The following is a 10927-nucleotide window of genomic DNA, read 5'->3' on the forward strand; positions in this document are numbered from 1 at the left end:
TTGCCATGTTTGACAGTACCCTAACGCCCTTGGTGGCCGTTTTTGGACTTGCTTCAGTATGTCAATACTCTTTGTGGACCCGAGAGCCCCAATGTGGAAGCAGGGATCCAGATGTGGTCTCACAAGGACGAGAGGGCCAGGGACACTTTCCTGCACCTGCTGGCAACACTTTGGCTGTCACAGCTCAGGATGCGGTTGGTCTTCTTTGCCAAAAGGGCACGCTGCTCTCTTAGGTTCAGCTAAGGATCTCCTAAAACCACGCAGCCTTTTCTGTGGATTTGCTTCCTAGACAGTGACTCCCCAACATGTGTGACTGCATGGTCTGTTTTCTACCCCAGACGCAAAACCTTGCCCTTGCTCTTTTTGACCTTCATGAGGTTCGAGTCAGCCCATTTCTTCATGGTCACAACTCTTGGAATCTGGTAGTCCAGCCAATTTTTTCAGCCTGGACTACCAGGCTTATCAGCCTCCTCATGAACCCATTCATCCTAGGAAGTACGGGAGAGGGTGTTAAACATCCTTTTAAACTCCACGTACACACTTCTCCTGCCCTTCCCTTCTCCACAGTACCTGTACCTCCTGAGAAAGCAATGAGGTTGCCCTTTGGCTACACTGGAGCCTCAGCTCAGAAGCAGCTCCATAGAGAGGGGAATCAGCCCTGGCTGAGCTCTCCCAGCAGAGCTCCCTGGCACTGATCTCACCAAAGGTCCCTAAGGGAAGGGGGGAAACCCTTGGGTCCACTGCCTGCAAGTAGGACCTGAGCTCAGGCTGACAGACATTCAGCAGGGGAGATGCGTTAGACCCACTGTGCACAGCCCACGTCAGAAAGAGGGTCTATAGTGGACACCCCTGTAAGACAGCAGCTGGCTTTGGGGGATGCGGTCTTGAATCCAATGTCCTTTCCCTCCCAGGGGCAGTTGCTGGGCAGTCAGACTGAGATTCCAATGTGGGGCATGAAGGTCCTTGTGGGCTCAAGTCCAAAGCAGTCATCAGTTCTTTGGCTTTCCTGTGCAAGCCATAGAGTCTCTTCTTCTACGCACAGCACAGTCATGTCAGGCTTCATGTTCCTTTCATTCAGTACCTGTTTGATCCAAGGTCTCAGTCCCTGCCTCACACACCACCAGGTCAATGAGCTGCACAAGTACATTTGACAGCGGCTTGGATACAGGGGGGCCTGTGTCCCACCCCAGACACCCCCAACACTGCATTGGAAGCAGATCCACTCAGGGATGGCCAGCACATGGTTGGCAGCATTCCTCAGCCTTTCTCCTTGCCCATAAAGCAAAGCCCACCCTTTTCAACTCTCTAGTGCTGGAGACAACAGATGTGTATTGGCCTGGTCAGGCAAGGAGGGGGGACTGCCAGCCATGCTGAGACACTTCCAATATCGTTACACTGAATTAAACTAAGGATCCAAACTGGAGTGAAACCATCCTTGTTGGGGCCTGAAATAGGCAGCGGCAGTGCGTGAGCTTTGCAGGTGAAGTAAAAGGAGGGCTCAGGAGACAGGGGCTGCATTTCAGGGCCTCTTCCCTGGACAAATCTCTAGCAGGCTGGTGCCATCACCATTTGGCTGCACTCAGGCTCCTTCTCACCCTGGGAAACTGCTGCTCTGCAGTGCTCATGGAGAGAGCAATGGAGAGTGTCCCTGCCATGGGCAGCACATTCCCCCCTGATGAGTGACACACAAGGACACACACACACAGGCTCATGCACACTGGCATGGAATCCTGCACAAATTTGTGCTCCCAGAGCATCCTCACAAACGTGGCTGCTTACAAGTCCACACAAGTAAAGAACACACAAGGAAGACAACGAACCATGCACTCTGCTGAGGACCCCTGGGGACTGGGCAGTGTTAGGCAGGGTAGGGTCAATACCTAGGAGCACAAGGCACACACCTGGGGAGGCAACAAGAAATGAGCATGGGGGTGAGCTGAGGAGGGAGGGAAAGACAAGGGTATGGCATGTCCTCATGCGTGGGAGCCCATGGCATCCAGCTGAGGAACACTGGACCTTCTTCCTGAGAACACCACTTCAAACAGCCCCACCAGAGTGACCCAGGCTGACGTCACTTGCCTGCTCTGGACCCCTCCAGCTCTTGAGCTGAGTCTTCTGCCTGCACTGCTGCATTCCTGCCCTCCAAATCCTGGGGCCTTTCATGTGAGTGCTCAGAAGAAGCCTTCATTGGGGAATGGGCATGGCACAAATCTGGAAATGAAAAGGCAGCAGTGTTGGAAATCAAAGCACAGCCCATATCATTAGCTGCGATGGTTTGCATTCAAGATGAGCTTGTCAGAAAATTGTTACCTCTGCAAAGGATGCCTCTGGTCCTGCGGCAGTGAAGGGCAGGTATAAAAGCCAGCCCAAGTCCGTGGTCTCTCATCCCCTTCTCTTGCCTCCTCCTCCTTGGGAAGCAGGTGAGTCTGAAGCCCCTTCTCCTCCTCTTCAAAGCGAGATCTCTCCTTGATGGACATCTCAGCTGATATTGGCTCTGTCCTGTGCTGGGGTTTGCATGTTCTTGTCATGACAGAGGGAAGTGTGGAGAAGGTCTGCTTAGAGAGAGGCTGGGATGTGGCTGGGGCGGCTTTTGGTTTACAAGTTAGGACCAAGTCTCCGTGGGCCAGGCTGCTTTTTATTGGGTGATGAATACCGTGTGGCTTCTGGCATAGCTTTCAGCTCCCCACTCAGTATTAGCCTTGGCTCCTTTGTCATAGTTTAACCAGGCTGTTCTTCACCCATGCTTCTGCTCTGCTTTGTCCCTGTTTCTCTCCCAGGTGCAGCTCCAGGCCCGAGACATGTCCTGCTCCAACCCATGCCTGCCATGCCGACCCTGCGGCCCGACCCCGCTGGCCAACAGCTGCAATGAGCCCTGTGTCAGGCAGTGCCAGAACTCCACTGTTGTCATCGAGCCCTCCCCCGTCGTGGTGACCCTGCCCGGCCCCATCCTCAGCTCCTACCCACAGAACACCATTGTGGGATCCTCCACCTCCGCTGCTGTTGGCAGCATCCTCAGCTGTGATGGAGTGCCCATCACCTCTGGGTGCTGTGACCTCTCTGGCATTTCCAGCCGCTACTGTGGCAGAAGGTGCCTCCCCTGCTAAAGCTACTGGACATAGCTCTTGGGAAGGCTCCCCAGGAAGTACAGACGTAGTGCTGGGCAAAGAATGAATCTTCAGGCCATTGCCTTCACAGGAATTCACCACCCTCAACTCCTCCTGCAAATGCTCTCAGGAAGGGGCAGCCTGTGTTTAGCCGAAAACATGGCCCATGTCTCTGCATCCATTCTTCCACCTACTTCTTTCTTTCTCTTTTTGTTCTTTTCCTCTGCTCCCCTGGGCTGCAAGGCTCTCCAAAGCCAGCCTGCACTCTGCGGGAAAGGCAGACAGATGCCCTGCATGAACTTCAACACGGCGAAGGGGCGCAGACTCTCGCTCGCCCCCAGTGCTCCCTGCATCAAGGGCCTCTGCTTGGAGTGACCTCGATTCCCTCTTCAGACTCATTAAAGATTTCTGCATCCTGGCCTGGGCCTCCGAGTGGTCCTTTCCTCCATGTATGCCCTCCCAAGCTGCTCAGGGAAAATGGCTTTGCTCTTGGCAGGGGATAGGATGGGGGTATAAAGAGACCCTTCACGACTCCCAGAAGAATGGGAGGTTGGGACACACTGCAGAGGGTCCTTTTTGGGGCACTATCCTGTGGCAGCATGCAAAACAAGCCTAGCTATCCCAGAGCAAGTGGCAATCAGCCCTTGCCTTGCAGTGTCTCTGCCCAGATATACCCCCACAGGTCCTGCAAACAAGGAGCACAACCTCTGCTATCCCCAAGTGAGAAGCTAGGACTCTGTGGAAGGCCCTGGAGGCAAGCCACCCTGTACGCTCATGGGAATGGGGCACCTCTTGCTCTGGTCAGTGCTGTGCTGGGGAAGGAGGAGGACCGAAGACGTCCCCAAAGGACGGCAGGAGTGTGCATAGGTGGAATAGCCTCAGGGGTGGCCCACGGCCTCCTCCCCTCCATCGATTGATCTAGAGCCGTGGCCAGCAAGCATGGGCATGGGCAGCAGGGATCAGTCCCCCATGCAGCCCTACCACCACTCCTACAGCACTTGGCAGGGCCCAGGTTTTGGCAGGCATGCAGGGCTGATGTCATTCACGAGTCAGTATTGGGAATAACCACACTGGGCCACACAACAGAGCCCCTGGGAACCCAACACCTCCATGGGCCAGGGCAGTCCAAGGACAGTAACCAGTGCCCACAGGCCCATCACTGCTTTGTGGTGCCTTGTCATCCCCAAGCATGGATGGAGCCGCTTCGCTCGGGCCCAGGACCTCTAAGACTCTGCTATGTCAGGACTAGCTCTGCTCCAGAAAAGCTCTGTGCAAGATGTGATTGCCCTAGTCCCCCTGAGATGTGGAGGTGACAATGGGACACACTCAGCAGCATCTGTGAGCTGTCTATGGCAGGCGACTTCTGTTCACGAGGGTCCCTCTTCCTTTGACTGGTGCTCTTGGACACTGGTTTGATCAAAAGCACATCAGAGGCCTCAGTCAGGAAGAACCTGATGAACAGAACACATCCATCCATCCACCCACCCATCCATCCATCCATCCATCCATCCATCCATCCATTCATCCATCCATCCATCCATCCATCCATCCACACAGGGGCCTCTGGAAATTGCCCTTTCCCCAGCCGGTATGTTGAAATACAGGCAGAGGTCCTTTTCTTCTGGAGATTCCGGTTGCCAAGTCCTTCATCAACATCGCCTCCTCTTGCCTGACTGCTTAACAATGAAGCAGGGTGGCAGAGGTGTCAAGGCGCTGACGTCATCTCCCTTGCAAGCAAGGTGGATGAGGGCTCTGTAAGTCAAGCTCTGCAAGCCTCGGTGCCACAAAATGTCTGTCCCCTGCGCACCCCTGCAGCAAGTCCCCAATTTTCAGCCAACCCTCCACAGTTTCCAGATGGTGTCCCTACCGAAAGTTGGCTGTCCAGGGTCCCACAGCCTGCTGAGCTCCAAACAGGGGCTCAGGCACACAGGGCCCTGCAGACCAGGCACGGTTCCCTGCACTTTCCTCCTGCTTGAGGCTTGGCACAGAACCACCAGCCACCTCCATCTCTTTGGCCACTGGACATGTTCTTGCCATGCCCAGAGACAAGGCCTCACCTCCTCCCACACGACACCCGCACAACTACCACTGGAGTGAATTGCCAGTATCTGGGCAATCCAGCTCCTCACCCTGCCTGGGACTGCCAGAGTCCTCCACTCTCTCCCTGCCCCACGAGCAGCCCCAGGGCACAAGCACCAGTCCTGCCCTGGGGACGCAGTGGCACCTGCAGGCACCAGCCCAATCACAGAGCACACGCTGGGGCATCCCCCACCAGCACCCAGCTGCCCAGCGCCCCCAGCACCTCTGAGCCAGGCCGGGCTAGAGCTCTGCTTGCGGCACACTTGTCCCAGCACAGGTGTGGTGGGTTGACAGAAACCACTTGGCTGGTGAACACCAGAGGATCTGCTCAGCATCCTGGTCCTGCCCAAACCAACCCCTACATGCTGTGGGAGGAGAGAAGGTGCCCGTAGCGCACATAGGGAAGTGGCTGGGACCGGGAAGAAGGGAGGGGTGGGGGGAAGGTGGTTTTGGATTGGTTCTTATTTCTCATTATCCTTCTCTGATTTGATTGGTAATGAATTAAATTAATTTCCCCAAGTCGAGTCTGTTCTGCCTGTGACGGTAATTGATGAGAGATCTCCCTGTTGTTATCTGGACCCACGAGTCTTTCGTTGTATTTTCTCCCCCGGTCCTGCTGATGGTGGGGGAGTGATCGAGCAGCTTGGTGGGCATCTGGCAACCAGCCAAGGTCAACCCAGCCCCAACAGGCCACGCTCACGCTAGCCCAGCATCACAGTAGAAATGCTCAACAACCTTCTTGGTGCAGAAAGGATGCTGCAGCAGCAGAGACACCTGGCAGAAGATGACCACAAAGCCCACTGCCCATGCTTCCAGCACTGGGAGGAAGTAGACTTTCTTTGTCAAGATAGCGTGTTTTACAGAGTGGTTTGCATATGGCGACATAATGACCAAAGGACATGGACGAGAGGATCAGGAACTCAGTCACGCCCAGGAAGAAGTGGAAAAATGAAAGCGGGAAACATAAATGTAGTCCTGGTGACAAGGAAAAGCTCCAGTGTTTTGGGGACAATGGTGGTGGCACAGCAGATCTCCAAGAAGGACAGTCTGACAAGGAAGAACTACATTGGGATCCTCAGGGGCTGCTCACTCCCCACAGTGACAAGGATGAGGCTATTCCCACCATGGTTAGGAGACACATGGAGAAGACAAAGACAAGCAGGGCCACGTGCCACCTGGGGAGGCCACCCTGCTTGACCATGTGTAATGGTTTAACCCCAGCCGGCCACTGAGCACCACGCAGCCGCTTGCTCACCCCCCCGCCAGGTGGGATGGGGGAGAGAATCAGAAGGGTAAAAGTGAGAAAACTCGCGGGTTGAGATAAAGACAGTTTAACAGGGAAAGCAAAAGCCGCGCACGCAAGCAAAGCAAAACAAGGAATTCATTCACTCCTTCCCATCGGCAGGCGGGTGTTCAGCCATCGCCAGGAAAGCAGGGCTTCATCACGCCTAACGGTTACTTGGGAAGACAAACGCCATCACTCCGAACGCCCCCTCCTTCTTCTTCACCCAGCCTTATATGCTGAGCATGACGTCATATGGTATGGAATAGCCCATTGGTCAGCTGGGCCAGCCTTCCTGGCCACGCTCCCTCCCAGCCCCCTGCACATCTGGCAGGGCATGGGAAGATCAAAAGTCCTTGACTAGCGTAAACAATACCTAGCAACAACCAAAACAGCAGTGTGTCATCAACATTATTCTCATACTACATCCAAAACACAGCACTATACCAGTTAATAGGAAGAAAATCAACTCCATCCCAGTCAAAACCAGGACACCATGTTTGTGTTTCCTTCGGGGCAACGTACTGCCCTGTTTGGAACACCTTTGTCATGTCCAGAAGGAATCAGCTACCCAGGCAAGAGGAAGGAACCAAAGGTGTGCTGGGGTAAATCCTTTGTCTCTGTTGGTGTCAGAGGAATAAAATCAACCGCTGCTGCAAGGCAAGGTAACCACTTTACCCCAGACGAAGCTTTAGCCCTGCCAGGGCTGAGGAGCAGGTGTTAGGCCACAGTAAAGAGAACTTGGCAGAGCTCTGACAAACATTTTTGGTTTGTTGGAATGGACCTTTGCCACGTAAGGGCTGACACCCGTTGCAACTCCTTCTATGTCTGGTACTTCCTGGGTGCATTGGTTTCTTAATTGCACCATTCCTAATTGCATAATTTGGATGCCCAAGGAGCCTGTTAGTGTTAATAACAACCTGGGGTTGAGAACTTTGCGCTTGTCCTTGGGAAGGGAAAAAACACTGGGTGGGAGCTGCTGATGTGTTGGCACAAGGGAGCTAAGCTACGGTGAGACACCCACTAAGCTGAGCATCTCTCTGGAGCATTTGGGATCAGCTTATTCGTGTCACCATGAAGTCCCTGTGCCATGTCCTCATGTGAAGGACCTACAACTGTCACTTTGCCTTCATAAAAGGCAGGAAGAGCTCAGCATCCTTGGCAAGAGGAGGACAGAGGCAAGCGGAGAACCAGCTTGACATGGGCTGGATGGGAATCTGTGTTCTCTGTGATGCATTTCTGAGACAATGCTGGCAGGCCTTTACAGACAGCCCAGGGGAGGCCATGTTACCCAGAATGGTCTGAGCCCTTTCTGGGGAAGCAAAAGAGCCTTGTGGGAAACACCCTACTCCCCTCCCTGCCTTGCACAGGCCGTCTCAGTCTCCAGACGGAGCCACACTCCAAGCGTGGCTCTTGGCTGCCTTCAGGAGCACAGATCCACAGCAGCCATCGATGAGGAGAGGTGCTGAGCCCAGGCCTCGACTCCAAGCAGGCCCTGGTGATCCCGGTGCACGTGTTGATGCTGAAGTCGGTGCTGGTGCCGATGCTGGTGCCGGTGGGGCGGGGAAAGAACCCCGGGGCCTGGGGCTGGGCGGTGCGGGGCAGGGCGGGGCGGGGGGAAGCGGCCCCCTGGCGGGCCCGCCCGGGACTGCCCCCCCGCACCCAACACACACGCCCAGCCCCGCCCGCGGCGGTTCGTGCCCAGCCACAGCCCTGGCTCCTCTCCCCGTGTCTCCCACGGCGCAGTAATACACCGCCGCGTCCCCGCGCCGGGGCCAGGCGAGCCACAGGGCGCTGGACTGGTGGTCTGCCGCCACCGACAGCTGCCCCGGCGGCTCCTGCAGCTCCTTGGACCCTTTAAGACCTCTCAGGAGGAGTTCGGGGCCTTGGCCCAGGAGTTGATGGTACCAGAGGATGACCTCGTTTGACTGTATGTTGAGGTGTGAGCAGTTGATGGCGATGCCGGTGCCCTCAGAGGTCTCTGCCAATGGCTCCTGCTGCACCTGGGCTCTGCCCGCAGCCACTGCCGAGAAAGGAGAAGGAAACGAGAAAGATCACCAAAGGTCACGCAGTTCTGATTTTCCCAGAGAAATGGTTAGGAAGAGCGGCAGTGAGACAGAGCCGGACGGGAACGGATGGGTAGATGTGCCCATGACCAGGGATGGAGAGTGGTGATCGTGGTGTGAGTGTGTGGAGTGAGGGGAGAAGGCTGCGGGGAATTTGGAATGGATGCATGCAGAAACGGGATGAATGTCGGATTCATGGATGGATGGATGAAGACTGGATGAGGAGAGAGGAGAATGGGTGTGTTACAGGGAAGTACGGAGGGCTGAATTCAGAACAAGAAGAAATGCTGAACGCACATGGGGATGAGTGGATGTATGGAATAATGTAGAGGTGCAGGAAAGCAATCTTGTGCCTACAGATACGAAGAAAGCAGAGGGAGAGATGAGAGAAGGGTCTCAGAGGGGTTAGAACTGGTAGGGTCCTGGAGAGATGGGTAAAAAGAGGGGTGGACGGACGGATGAAGAGGGGAAGAGTGGAAGAGTGGAGAGCGAGAGTGGGTGTTACAGTGAAAGAGGGCTGAAATCAGGGCAATAATAACTGCTGAATTCACAAGAAAAGAGTGGGTACATGGAAAGGCAGGCGTACATGCAAGCAAACTGGTAATGCTAGAGATGATGGGAATGATGGAGACTACCGAGAGGGGATGCAAGAGAGCTGGGAAATGGGGATGAGAGATGGCAGAAAGAAAAATGATTGGGAAGAGTTGATGGGCAGGACAGTTGGGAACAATTTTAGGAGATCCTTAGCTGAACCTAAGAGAGCAGCGTGCCCTTTTGGCAAAGAAGACCAACCGCATCCTGAGCTGTGACAGCCAAAGTGTTGCCAGCAGGTGCAGGAAAGTGTCCCTGCCCCTCTCGTCCTTGTGAGACCACATCTGGAGTACTGCTTCCACATTGGGGCTCTCAGGTCTACAAATACTATTGACATACTGAAGCAAGTCCAACAACGGCCACCAAGGGGAACAGTCCGGGCACAGCCCCGGCCCCATCCACCACCGCCAGCCCCGCGCACCCAGGAGCACCGCGGCCAGCCCCGCCAGCCCTGCGCCCCGGCACCGCCACATCCCGCCGCTCCGCCCCCCGCGCCTCGCTGCCCCCCGCCAGCCCCGGCTCTCTGCTCCGGCCGCGGTGCCTCCTCTCTGCCGCCTCCTCTCCTCTCCGCCGCCGCCAGCTCCGCCCCGGGGCTGAGCCCTGCGCCGGGGCCGCTCGGGGTCTCGCCTGGGCTGAGAGGGCTCAGTGGCTCTGCCGGGGCACAAGTTGCTCTCCCGGGGAATGGGGTCTCCCCTCCTCCAGCAAGGACTCCCCAGCAAGAATAAGGCTGCACAGCGCCGGGGGCAGAAGCAGGGCCCTGGCCCAGGAGATGGACCAGCTTCCCAGAGCTGTCTCCGAGCTCAAGGACTGGAAACAGCAGCCACTGATGTGCTGCGGGTAGGAGTGAGGAGGGTGAGAGCCTCCCTTCAGCTGCCCCTCTGCAGTCCCAGCAACATGCCTAAAAGTTGTGTTGAGGCAAAGGGGGTGTGAGGACAAACGTGCCCATGGGTGTGCAGGGGTCAGGGAGGGCAGGGGTGAGGTGGGAATTACACAGTCAGAATGTAGGTGAGAAGGGACCTCCAGAGGTCATCTAGATCAATCCCCTGCTCACAACAGATCCCAGTAGACCAGGTTGCACAAGATCCCATTCAGTCCATCCTTGAACACCTCCCAGGATGGACATTGCACGATGTCCCTGGGATACCCGCTCCAGTTCTTATTTCTTTTAGCCTGTTGCTTAATCGGATTTCTCCATGCCTCAGTTGCTTGTCCTTTGCCTCTACTCCTATTGCTGAGCACTTCCAGTGTCTTGGTCCATCTTCTCTGCCTCCTCTGATTAAGTAGTTGTAGAAAGCAAGAAAGTCTTCCCTGAGACATCTCTTCTCCAAGATGGGCAGGCCCAGTTCTCTCAGCTTCTCCTCACTTGCCATGTTTGACAGTACCCTAACGCCCTTGGTGGCCGTTTTTGGACTTGCTTCAGTATGTCAATACTCTTTGTGGACCCGAGAGCCCCAATGTGGAAGCAGGGATCCAGATGTGGTCTCACAAGGACGAGAGGGCCAGGGACACTTTCCTGCACCTGCTGGCAACACTTTGGCTGTCACAGCTCAGGATGCGGTTGGTCTTCTTTGCCAAAAGGGCACGCTGCTCTCTTAGGTTCAGCTAAGGATCTCCTAAAACCACGCAGCCTTTTCTGTGGATTTGCTTCCTAGACAGTGACTCCCCAACATGTGTGACTGCATGGTCTGTTTTCTACCCCAGACGCAAAACCTTGCCCTTGCTCTTTTTGACCTTCATGAGGTTCGAGTCAGCCCATTTCTTCATGGTCACAACTCTTGGAATCTGGTAGTCCAGCCAATTTTTTC

The 10927-nt window shown here is 55.4% G+C and overlaps 1 pseudogene; it reads left to right on the forward strand.

Annotated features, from left to right (window-relative positions):
- The first annotated feature begins 2286 nt into the window (after positions 1-2286).
- On the forward strand, positions 2287-3104 carry LOC142092101 (feather keratin Cos1-1/Cos1-3/Cos2-1-like; annotated as a pseudogene).
- Positions 3105-10927: the final 7823 nt, after the last annotated feature.

This window comes from Calonectris borealis, chromosome 22, assembly GCF_964195595.1.
Source record: "Calonectris borealis chromosome 22, bCalBor7.hap1.2, whole genome shotgun sequence".
NCBI lineage: Eukaryota > Metazoa > Chordata > Aves > Procellariiformes > Procellariidae > Calonectris > Calonectris borealis.